The following is a 13,270-nucleotide window of genomic DNA, read 5'->3' as shown; positions in this document are numbered from 1 at the left end:
GGTCTCCCCTTTTGTTTTCCTCAGGCTCATCTTACCTTTAAGTTCTCTCTTCTGCTCCCAGTACCCAATTTCCACATCTGCTAAGCACACAGATTCCTTTCCCGGTCTCCATATTGACAGTTCCCTTCGGACAGGTAGCATCCTCTTCATCCTCAACCCTCAGTTTTTCCATCTTTACCTATCCCCATCAACCTCCGTCTCCCCATTTCTATAATCCATTGATGTAGCATTGCCTCTCAAATGCGAGATCGTACCCTCTGAATTCTATGCTTGTGTTGATTTAGTGTAGATCCTACACTTACTACAGCATGGAAATTGATTTTATCAAAGTCATTCATGATTTGTGACTTTATTAGAACTCTCCACTTTATTCTTCTAAATCTGTTTCAGGCTTTTGTCATGATTAATTATACTAACTAAGATGCGTTATCCCTCACTGTCAAATTGGAAGGGATTTCCTTAGTCTATTTCTATTTTTAGCTATCCTGGTAGTCAAAAAATTATCTGCATGGATTTCCCATCCTGCTCCTGCTCAATTATCACTGCGGTTCCTCAAGGCTGTGCAACAACTGTTCTGATGATCCCATGCACACATGTGTTATTCACCCCAATTTCCAGAACACTCAATCACAGGTAGAAGTAACATTTTGCAATTTATAGTTCTATTGGTTGTTCTAGATATATCTATCAACATAATGAGTGAACAAATCTTCAACATTTATTACTGTCATCCTACTCCAGGTCAGCAAAGAAATGCCAAGGTATTGTAGCAGTCAGAGAGATGTCAACTATCCCAACAGATCTGGGAGGCACTCTCCTAGCTAAAGAGAGATAAAGATGCTGGGATCCCAGTACAAAGAGCACAGTGAGGGAAAGCTATGTGGTCAACGTTTGGTCAGCATCAATGTGAGAAAGTAGAGTGGTACTAGCACACAGCTGACCCTGGGCACAGAACAAGTAAATAAGGATGGTTTGGGACTGGCATCTGGTGGAAGGGATAGTCTGATGGACTGCAAAGCATAAACAGTCACTTCGATAACTAAGGAACTGATGGTTGAATTAATATATGTACTGCAGTGTGCAGTGCACTGCTACTGCAAAACATCAAATTTCAAGTCACTTATCAGTGATAATAAACCTGATTCTGATTCCGTGTGGTAATATCCAAACACAAGTAATTTGGAAGCTGTGAATGAATTATGTAACAAATGAGTTACGTAACTAAATACTTCATGAGTTTTATTTAAGGTTGTGAAAATAAAGAGTTAAGTAATTGTTTGATCTGTATAGTGCAGGGGTCCACAGACCCCTCAGTTAATGCTAAGGCTCATGGGCATAAAAAAAGTTGGGAACCCCTGGTATAGTGAATCTTTGCATTTTTAAAATGAGAATAAATAAAAAATATATAGATATTAGGCAAGGTCATTGGCAACAATATTACTGTATAATTGTAGTACACCTTTGACTCTCTGAAAAAAAACTCAACACAAATCACAAGAATCTTCACAACACTTGAAACAATCCTAGTTGGCTTTGATACGCTTAGCTTTGACACTGTATTGGCTGTTTGTATTGTAGTGATGGTATATACAGTGCCTACAACAGATTCCACTAGGTTGCAGAGGAGCAGATGGGCTTTTGTGTTTGAGGATGTCAGGTTAGATTGCTTTGCTGAATGTGAAATCATCTCATGTCCAGTGTGTGACGTAGTGTTGACTTCAGACTTTCATGGATCAATACAAATATCCGAGTTTTCCAATGAACCATGGGTTAACATGAGGCTTTCACAGGACTATATCCTGGTTGCATTTTCTGACAACTATAGTAGATTGTCAGTTGCAGAAATTGTCAATTCTCCATTCAAGACACCATGATCAAAATTTGAGTTTTTTTTAATATTACAGAAACAACGAGGATGGATAATGGACTACGATTCAACAACAAAGACTCTAGGAAGTTTGCTAACACCTCACAAAAATCACATTTTGCTGTCCAATCATCAAAGAATGAAAAAAAATTATTTTGTTCATACAAAAGGAAAATTATGGGAGAAAGGAGTTTATTATTTTTTACAAAACTACAGAAGAATACCACTCAGTGATGGGCATGCTGTCAGCTATAATGGTTTTGACTCAGCTAGTTCTTGCATGTATTCAAGAGACATCTCATGAGAGCCTTGATCAATTTCTTGTGCTAGCATCGTGAGACCATAACACATTGGAGTGGAAGTAGGCCCCTCGGCTCATCAAGTCTTCTCTGTCATTCCATTATGGTTGGTTTATTATCCCTCTCAACCCCATTCTCCTGCCTTCTCCCCATAACTTTTGACACCCTGATTACTCAAGAACCTACTAACCTTTTTTAAAAATATACCCATTGACTTGGCCTCCACAGTCATCTGTGTCAGTGAATTCCACAGATTCACCATCTTCTAGCTAAAGAACTTCCTTCTTATCGCTGTTCTAAAGGGACATCCTTGTATTCTGAGGCTGTGCCCTCTGGTCTGGTAAGATAGCACGAGGTTGGATGCAGTGGCTTCTACGGGGCCAATCAAAAGTGGCATTGTTTTTTTACGGCTGTCTTTTATGTGCTATGTGTGTTCTGTGTTGTGTATGACTGTTGGCAGTATGTTTTGTACTTTGGCACCAGTGTAACATTGTTTTGTTTAGCTGTATACATGGGTAATCAAGTATGGTTGAATGGCAATTAAACTTGAACTTGCTTCTAGACTCCCCCACTATGGGAAGCATCCTTTCCACATGCACTCTACCTAGGCCTTTCAATACTTGATACATTTCAAAAAGACCTCCCCCTCAATCTTCTAAACTCCAATGAGTACAGGCCGAGCCATCAGAATAAACCATTTATTTCATGTTAAAGCAATGAAAAACAGAATGAAAGCAACATTCAAAAAAACACCGACATTCTGGTCTACATCATATTAGCTCAGGCCACAGATCTCATTGAACACAACAAATAAGTATTTCCTTATCACATTTGACTGCCACAAATATATGTAGAATCACAACATTGCAAAGCATCATAAAGAACATATACAAACAACAGGAATTCTGCAGATGCTGGAAATTCAAGCAACACACATCAAAGTTGCTGGTGAACACAGCAGGCCAAGCAGCATCTATAGGAAGAGGCGCAGTCGACGTTTCAGGCCGAGACCCTTCGTCAGGACTAACTGAAGGAAGAGTGAGTAAGGGATTTGAAAGCTGGAGGGGGAGGGGGAGATGCAAAATGATAGGAGAAGACAGGAGGGGGAGGGATAGAGCCGAGAGCTGGACAGGTGATAGGCAAAAGGGGATACGAGAGGATCATGGGACAGGAGGTCCGGGAAGAAAGACGGGGGGGGGTGACCCAGAGGATGGGCAAGAGGTATATTCAGAGGGACAGAGGGAGAAAAAGGAGAGTGAGAGAAAGAATGTGTGCATAAAAATGAGTAACAGCTGGGGTACGAGGGGGAGGTGGGGCCTAGCGGAAGTTAGAGAAGTCAATGTTCATGCCATCAGGTTGGAGGCTACCCAGACGGAATATAAGGTGTTGTTCCTCCAACCTGAGTGTGGCTTCATCTTTACAGTAGAGGAGGCCGTGGATAGACATGTCAGAATGGGAATGGGATGTGGAATTAAAATGTGTGGCTACTGGGAGATCCTGCTTTCTCTGGCGGACAGAGCGTAGATGTTCAGCAAAGCGGTCTCCCAGTCTGCGTCGGGTCTCACCAATATATAAAAGGCCACATCGGGAGCACCGGACGCAGTATATCACCCCAGTCGACTCACAGGTGAAGTGATGCCTCACCTGGAAGGACTGTTTGGGGCCCTGAATGGTGGTAAGGGAGGAAGTGTAAGGGCATGTGTAGCACTTGTTCCGCTTACACGGATAAGTGCCAGGAGGGAGATCAGTGGGGAGGGATGGGGGGGACGAATGGACAAGGGAGTTGTGTAGGGAGCGATCCCTGCGGAATGCAGAGAGAGGCGGGGAGGGAAAGATGTGCTTAGTGGTGGGATCCCGTTGGAGGTGGCGGAAGTTACGGAGAATAATATGTTGGACCCGGAGGCTGGTGGGGTGGTAGGTGAGGACCAGGGGAACCCTATTCCTAGTGGGGTGGTGGGAGGATGGAGTGAGAGCAGATGTACGTGAAATGGGGGAGATGTGTTTAAGAGCAGAGTTGATAGTGGAGGAAGGGAAGCCCCTTTCTTTAAAAAATGAAGACATCTCCCTCGTCCTAGAATGAAAAGCCTCATCCTGAGAGCAGATGCGGCGGAGACGGAGGAATTGCGAGAAGGGGATGGCGTTTTTGCAAGAGACAGGGTGAGAAGAGGAATAGTCCAGATAGCTGTGAGAGTCAGTAGGCTTATAGTAGACATCAGTGGATAAGCTGTCTCCAGAGACAGAGACAGAAAGATCTAGAAAGGGGAGGGAGGTGTCGGAAATGGACCAGGTAAACTTGAGGGCAGGGTGAAAGTTGGAGGCAAAGTTAATAAAGTCAACGAGTTCTGCATGCGTGCAGGAAGCAGCGCCAATGCAGTCGTCGATGTAGCGAAGGAAAAGTGGGGGACAGATACCAGAATAGGCACGGAACATAGATTGTTCCACAAACCCAACAAAAAGGCAGGCATAGCTAGGACCCATACGGGTGCCCATAGCTACACCTTTAGTTTGGAGGAAATGGGAGGAGCAAAAGGAGAAATTATTAAGAGTAAGGACTAATTCCGCTAGACGGAGCAGAGTGGTGGTAGAGGGGAACTGATTAGGTCTGGAATCCAAAAAGAAGCGTAGAGCTTTGAGACCTTCCTGATGGGGGATGGAAGTATATAAGGACTGGACATCCATGGTGAAAATAAAGCGGTGGGGGCCAGGGAACTTAAAATCATCGAAAAGTTTAAGAGCGTGAGAAGTGTCACGAACATAGGTCGTAAGGGATTGAACAAGGGGTGATAAAACACAAAAGGGGTGATAAAGAACATATCCTCCTTCAAAGCACTCAAAATACCATCTGCTGTCAGTGAATCCAAAGTGGATGAGCAAATCGCTGAAGCAACTGAACCACCCCAGATGAAAAGACAATCCATGTCTTCAAATCCTGAAAGTGATAACTGTTATGCATCATCTGTGCCAAATCTCCTTCATATTTGAATGATTTTGTAAGCACGTTAGATAAAATTTAAAGAGAATATTAAGACTAAGAAGAGCAGAATTTCACCATGAAAGAGCTCAGCTTGAAATGTTAACTGTTTATTCCTCTCCACAGATGCTGTCTGAACTGCTGAATTCCTCCAGCACTTCGTGTCTGTTACTTTTAACTAACTCAGGGAAGGATTTGGTTCCATTAGTATGTTATTTCCTTTCCATGTTTAATCCTTAAGGACACTATGTATCGTCTTGGACAAACACAGAATCTTGGTTTGGCAATAAAGAAAGCAGCACATTGTGCTCAGTAAATTTGTATAGTGAGTCATAAATAGAAACATTAAACCATTTTAAAGTACAATATTCAATAAAGTAAGCGAATTTTCCTCCACGAAACAGGAATAAGACTGATCTATTGGTTTCAGAGTAACACACATAAAATGTTGGAGGAACTCAGCAGGTCAGGCAGCATCTATGGAAATAAATAGTCGACATTTCGGGCCAAGACCCTTCTTCAGGATTGGAAAGGAAGTGGAAAGATGCCAGAATAAAAAGTTGGCGGGGGGGAGAGAGGGGAAGGAGGGCAAGTGAGAAGGTGATAGATGAAGCCAGGTGGGTGGGGGAGGGGGAATAAAGTAAAGGCACAGGGCTGAAGAAGAAGGACTCTGATAGGACAGGAGAGTGGACCATGGGAGAAGGGGACGGAGCAGGGGAACTGGGGGAGCTACTGGACAGGTGAGGAGAAGAGGTAAGAGGCCAGAGTGGGGAAATGAAGAAAACGGAAAGGAGAGGGAAAAATTACTGGAAGTTGGAGAAATTGATGTTCATGCCTTCAGGTTGGAGGGTACATTGAGCTGTTGCTGTTCCAACCTGAGAGTAGCCTCATCATGGCAGAAGAGGTGACCACAGACTGACATGTTGGAAAAGGAATGGGGATAGGAATTGAAATGGTTGGTCAATGGGAAATTCTGCTTTTTGCAGATGGAGCTGAGGTGCCTGACAAAGCAGTCTCCCAAACTACGTCGGGTGTCACCAGTGATGAGGAGGCTGCATTGGAAGCATCAGATACAGAAGATGAACCCAACAGATTCGCTGGTGAAGTGTTGCCTCACCTGGAAGGACTGTTTGGATCCCTGACTGGAGGTGAGGGAGGAGGTAAATAGCACTTCTTCCTTTTTCGGGGACAAGTGCAAGGAAAAAGATTAGTGGGGAGGGATGAATGAACAAGGGAAACACAGAGAGAACAATCCTTGTGGAAGTCAGAGAGTGTGGGGGAGGTAAATATGTGCTTGCTAGGATTCCATTGAAGATGGCAGAAATTGCACAAAACGATGTGTTGAGGTTCATGGGGTGGTAGATGAGGCCAAAAGGAACTCAATGCTTGCCAAGGCAGCAGGAAGATGGGGTAAGCATAGATGTCTGGGAAAAAGAGGAGATGTGGCTGAGGGTAGCATTAATGGTGGAGGAAGGGAAATCCCAACCTTTGAAGAAGGACATCTCTGATGTCCTAGAAAGGAAAGCTTCACCCTGGAAACAGATGTGGCAGAGAAGGAAATGAGAAAATGGAATGGCATTTTTACCAGTCAGGATGGGAAGAGGTATAGTCAAGATAGCTATAGGAACTGGTGGGCTTATAAAAGATAAGGGTAGACAGCTTGTCTCTTGGTTTCAGACTCAATCACAGGTTCCTTTCCATATTTTCTGTCTCTGTCCCTATGAGAGAATAGAGCCAGACTGATGCTCCAGACTGCTTCTGCTCCATGAACAAGTCTGCCTTCTTTACTCTCTCTCTAACACAGCCTGATTCTGTCCTTACCTGAGCTTATCTGCTTTCATACCAGTGTGGCTATTCCAATGGCTTGTTTAAGCACATGCTTCCTTTCTTATTGCTCTGGGCACTCTAAAAATCAGAAACCGATGACCAATGCATAATCCTCCACAAAGCCCTTCAGATTATTTAAACACCAGTCCAGAAGCAGCCACCTTCACAGAGACAAAGAAGAAGAAGCAGAAAAATGCACTGGATGAAATTCATGAATGTAATTCAGGAAGAATAGTTGGAACTTGGAGTTGCTGAGCAGCACCAACAAAAGGAACAAATTAGTACCCGCAGCAAGATTCAGATATTTACATATTATGAACAAAACATATTGAGCTCTACCCACTAAATGGGAACAACCTTTCAACCCATCCTCTGAGGATGTTTACAGTCCCTAAGAAATAGAGTCATAGAGCACAACAGCAAAGAAACAAGCCCTTCAGTCCATCTAGAATTGTTGTTCTGCCTAATCCCATTCACCCACACCTGTACCAAAGCCCTCCATATACCTCTCAATTATATACAGTACCTATCTAAACTTCTCTTAACTATTGCAGTCAAATCCACACCCACCACTTCCACTCTTAAACCACTCTCTGCGTGAAGAAGTTCCCCCTCAGGTTCCCCTTAAATATTTCACCTTTCACCCTTAACCCATGACCTCTAGTTCTACTCTCTCTCAATATCAGTGGGAAAAAAATATTTGCATTTACCCTATCTATACCCCTCAAAATTGTGTATATCTCTAACAATTTCCCCTCATTTTTCTATGCTCCAGAGAATAAAATCTTAACCTATTCAACCTTTCCTTGTAATGCAGGTCCTCGAGTTCCAACAGCATTGTTGTAAAGTTTCTCAGTACTCTTTCAATCTTATTATGTCTTTCTTGCAGGGAGGGTACACAATACTCTAAATCTGGCCTCACCAACAACTTCAATATAACATCCCAACTCCTGCACTCAATACTCTTATTTATGAAGGACAATATGCCAAAAACTCTCTTTACGATCCAATCTACCTGTGGCATCACTTTTCAAGGAATTATGGATCTGTATTCCAAAATACCTTTGTTCCACGGCACTCCAATTCACCGTGCAAGTCCGATCCTGGTTTGTCCTCCCAAAGTGCAACATCTCACTTATTAAATTCCATCTGCATTAAATTCCATCTTTCATTTTTTGGAACGTTTTTCCACTGGTCCAGATCTCACTGCAAGCTTTGATAGCCTTTCTCGCTGTCCACTACACCCCTAAGCTTAGTGCTATCCATAAATTTTCTGATCTAGTTTATCACGTTATCATCCAAATAATCATCAATTATAGATGACAAACAACAATTGACCAGCACTGATCACTGCAACACTCCACTAGTCACAGGCTTTAAGTCAGAGAGGCAACCATCTACCGCTACTCTCTGGCTTCTCCCACTTAGCCAATGTTATATCCAGTTTACTACTTCATTCTGAATGCCAAGCAATTGAACCTTATGGACCAGCTTCCCATGTGGGACTTTGTGAAAGGCCTTGCTAAAGTACATGGAGAAAATATCTACTGCCTTTCTCTCATTAAATTTCCTGGTAACCTGCTTGAAAAAATTGGTTAGACACGACTGATCATTGCACAAAGCCATGTTGACTATCCCTAATCAGACCTTGTCTATCCAAATACTTATATATCCTGTCCATTAGAATACCTTCCAATAATTTACTCACTGGCTTGTAATTTTGTGGCTTATTCTTGGAGCCTTTCTTGAATAACGGAGCAACATTAGCTATAATAGAGACAAAACAATCGTTTCCTGCATCAGAATAGCCATACAGAAGATTCTGGGGACCTTTACAGCACATTGAATGAGGTGCAAGTCCAAGACATCAGGCATTTGAGAATGATTCCAGGAATGAAAGGGTTACCGTATGAGGAATGTCTGGCAGCTCTTGGGTCGTATTCCCTGGAGTTCAGGAGAATGAGGGGTGGGGATCTCATAGAAACATTCCGAATGTTAGAAGGCCTGAACAGATTAGATATGGCAAAGTTATTTCCCATGGTAGGGGAGTCTAGGATAAGAGTGCACGTCTTCAGGATTGAAGGACTTCGATTTAGAACAGCGATGCGGAGAAATTACTTTAGTCAGAGGGTGGTAAATCTGTGGAATTTGTTGCCACGAGTGGCTGTGGAGGCCAAGTCATTGGGAGCATTTAAGGCATTGATAAATAGGTTCTTGATTAGCCAGGGCATCAAAGGGTATGGGGAGAAGGCAGGGGAGTTGGGATGACTGGAAGAATTGGATCAGCCATGATTGAATGGCGGACCAGACTCGATGGGCCAAATGGCCTACTTCTGCTCCTATATTTTATGGTCTTATTTGGGAGCTGCCCAAAATAAAAAAACAAGCTCTGAAGCAGATTAGTTATTAGATACCTACTGCAACTATTGAGGTTTTGGATTACACATTATATGTAAGGTAAGGTAAAATGTGGCAACTGCAGAAAACACAATAGACTATTCCTTTTGCAGATTAGTCATCACTGAGAAGCCCCTGATATCAAGTTCTGAATCTCATTATTAAACTGACATGGCAACCAATGGCGAGTAAAGGAAATGCCACAGGCAACCTTCGAGGTGGTAGGTGGCTGCGGAGACGGAGAGGCAGAGAGACACAGACAAGGAGAGAAAGAGAAAAACGTAAGGACGTTCCTTTGGGATGGGGCAGATTTGGTAGCAAATGTGGTTGTTTTCAATCCATAGATGGTGCAATGGCAGTCTTTCGGGCAAGAAATTAGTTTGATTTTATTGGTGTCATGAAAAGGTAAAGATTTTTTTTTAGTTCAGAGGAACCCAGAGACAAAATCACTGAGAAGTTCCAAAAAAACAATTTTCTCTTCATATTCTCCTGGCATGACAGTGCATAATTTCTTTAGCATAAATACAGAATTAGACTAATCTTGGCAAAGACAATGGAGACCTGCTAGTTCAAATTGAACAGTGCGTACTGTACTACCCCTGCTGTGAAGTAGTTCTTTTCTACGTATTTTTGAAGAAATGTTAAGTTTGCTTGCAGATTTTTCCCATATGTTTATATCAAAGTGGCTACCACAAAGCTTTGGCTTAAAATGGCAGCTCATAAATAATCCCATTAAATGCCAAAAATTGTGTCTTGCTTGTTTCCAGTCTTCTTGACACTCTGAAAGAACAAAGACCCAGCCAAGGGGATACATCAAATGGTTAAAGCATACGAAGAAGTAATGCTAAGGAAGCTGACTTTGATAACAGAAAAGACTCAGCTCCCACTAAATATTTTCTGCTTAATCAGTATAGTAAGCATTTAAACAAGCAACTTCACCAAAAGGATAAATAGCAAAACAGCTATGAAATAAGTGCCAGAAACTTAACCACTGTCACCGATTCATTCCCTTAAAATTAAAGGAACAAATTTTCAGAATACCAATATGGACCCCATTTCAACATCCACTTAGCTTATAGACTTCCATATGCTCAATTCAAATGGATTATAAGAAGTAACTCAGTTTATACAAGAAGTCTCAGTGTGGTTGGGTTTGCAAAGTCTTAAAGTGTCAGAAACATTTCCAGTTGTGTTATGAATTGTTCAGAGTATGAAAGGCTCAAGGCTAAAATGAGGCACTAGTGCATCATGAGCTGTTGAACTAATGAGATGAGGCCACGCTTTATTAGCTCCTAATTGTGTTCCATTATTTAGTTCTTGATCTTTTAGCTCACTTGTCTTTAGTTTTATACAAAATAAATCTATTAATTTATTCTCTACATTGGGCAATGTTAAAGATATAGCACTTTTCTGTTACTTTGATTCTCTCACAGCAATCTTTTTAGAAATGCAGAATTGCTAACAACTTTCAACTTTCAGCGGAGACTTCTTTCCCTGTTTGCAACCCTACTGACCAAGGGAAAATATTTCCCCTGTGCATTATATAGAATAAAATTGTTAACAGATTCTTTACAAAAATAGCTGAAGCTTGCCTATTTATCAAAGTGATTGAGGAACAAATGCAGAATTACATAAAACTGAATTACATGATAAGCATGGACATGACAGATTCAAATTATTCACTTATTCTTGCATAATATAATAAGGAGGAATACTATTCAATTTAGTAAAGTCATAATATTTAGTGATCTTACTCTGTACGTAGCTGGTTGCTTTTGTACTGTATTCCTCTCAGGAGAAGGAATCATGGTAAAAGTTATTTAAAGGTGATACTAACTTTTATGTTCTTTTTGCAATGAGAATCAGTGATGTGAAAGATAGCAAATGCAGCTAGACAACACCACCTAGATGTTTTAATGCGTTCATAACTGTGATAGAATTCTTAACTCTGAATGCAGTTGTTTCTTGTTTGAAATTTTAATACATGTTGATGGGTGGAGAAAAGGCAGGTGGACTATAACTCTAGCTAATGGGAAGTCTAATGTAAGGAGAGATTCTACAGTTAATAGCAGGATCCTTAACGGCATTCATCATGTACAGAGTGATCGTGTGATTCAAGTCCATAGCTCACTGAAAAGTGACCACACAAGTAGATAGGATGGAAAAGAAGGTATACGGCATGCTTTCCTTCACTGGTCAGGGGCACTGAGTGTGGCTCATATTGTAGTTATATAAAACTTTGGTTAGGTTGCACTTGGAGTACTGTGTGCAACTCTGCTTGCCCCACTATAGGAAGGATGTCAAAGCTTTGGAAATAGTGCAGAAGAGGTTTACCTGGATTAGAAGAATCTATAAGGATAAACACAAGAGATTCTGCAGATACAGGAAGCCAGAGTCCTGAAGAAGGATCTGTGCCTGAAACACCGACTGTTTATTCATTTTCATAGATGCTGACTGACCTGACGAGTTCCTCCAACATTTTGTGTGTGTTGCTTTGAACTATAAGGAGAAGTTTGATGAACTTGGATTTTTTTTCTGTAGAGCGACAGAGGCTGAGGAGAGATCTGATAGAAATTTATAAGATTATGCAAGGCATAGACAATCAGAATCAGAATTTTTTTCCCAGGGCACAAAAATCAATACCTTTAGGATGTACATTTAAGGTGAGGGGGTAAAGTTTAAAGGATATATGTGGGGAAAATTTTTTACAAAGAGAGTGTTAGTTGCCTGGAACAGGCTGCTAGGGGTTGTGGTGGAAGTAGATACGATAGTGTTTTTTAAGAGGCTGTTTTGGACACATGAATATGCAGGGAATAGAAGGTTATGAACCACATACAGGTAGAAAACATTTAGCACAGATCTTGTGGGCTGAAGAACCTATTCCAGTGCCATACTTTCCTATGTTCTTGCTTGTGCTGATTTAGCATGAGGCATTTTGTTTACTGATACATCAAGCTTTGAGCATGGTAATAAGCAATTTAGACTGCCTGATATAGCAAGATTGTGCTCTACCACACTTTCTCCTTCTCTGCCCTATTAATTTCATTTCACTTTCAATATCTTTATGAAGGATATACTTAGTTTCTCCGATAAAGTAAATGTCTACAGAGTTGATTGAAAAATGGGGGTGGAGTGGAGATGAATTGGAGGAAGCATCTCTGGAGTTGTTTTGTTCTCTTTTTGTAATACTTATTTAATTTAAATTGTTTACATATTTCTAATTTTACATTTAGCTTTTAAAAATTATATATTGTAATATATTACCATCGCAAAACAACACATTTCACAACATATGCCAGTGATATTAAATCCGATTCTGCTTCTGTTTCTGATTATAATTGTATAATAAAATAGAAAATGGCGGACTCAGCAGGCCAGGTTGTACAGAGTTGCAGATTTATCTCTGGAAACAGGCCCTTCAGCCAAACTTGTCCACGGCCAGTGAAGTAACCCATAGCCCTCCAAACCTCTCCTCTTCACTACTTCTGACAGCTCATTCCAAATATGCACACCCTTTGCGGGAAGAAGCTGACTCTGATGTGCCTATTAAATTTTTGGGAAGGGAAACAGAGATAATGTTTCAGGTTGAAGGCACTTCGCTGGAATTAAGTAACTCTGGACCTTGGCAAAAGAGCTTGGATAAACACAGTCTGTGATAAGGTGGTGGAATTACAGCTTCAAAATGCAAGATTAACAATGAGGGTGGCAATAGTCAAATGGAGGGGAGACTGAGATATATGGAAAATTAGATTTGGAAAAGTACTGGATACTCATAGTACTAGAGGAGATTTCCGATTTGCGTTAGTGGGGGAATTATACTGATTTCAATTCCTGGAGTCTGATGTGACACTGATTGATAGATATATTGGTTAGAAACTCCATATTTGTTTGCAAATGAGTATTGAAGAT

Source organism: Mobula hypostoma, chromosome 7, assembly GCF_963921235.1.
Source record: "Mobula hypostoma chromosome 7, sMobHyp1.1, whole genome shotgun sequence".
Classification (NCBI taxonomy): domain Eukaryota; kingdom Metazoa; phylum Chordata; class Chondrichthyes; order Myliobatiformes; family Myliobatidae; genus Mobula; species Mobula hypostoma.
This window is presented reverse-complemented; position numbering follows the sequence as displayed.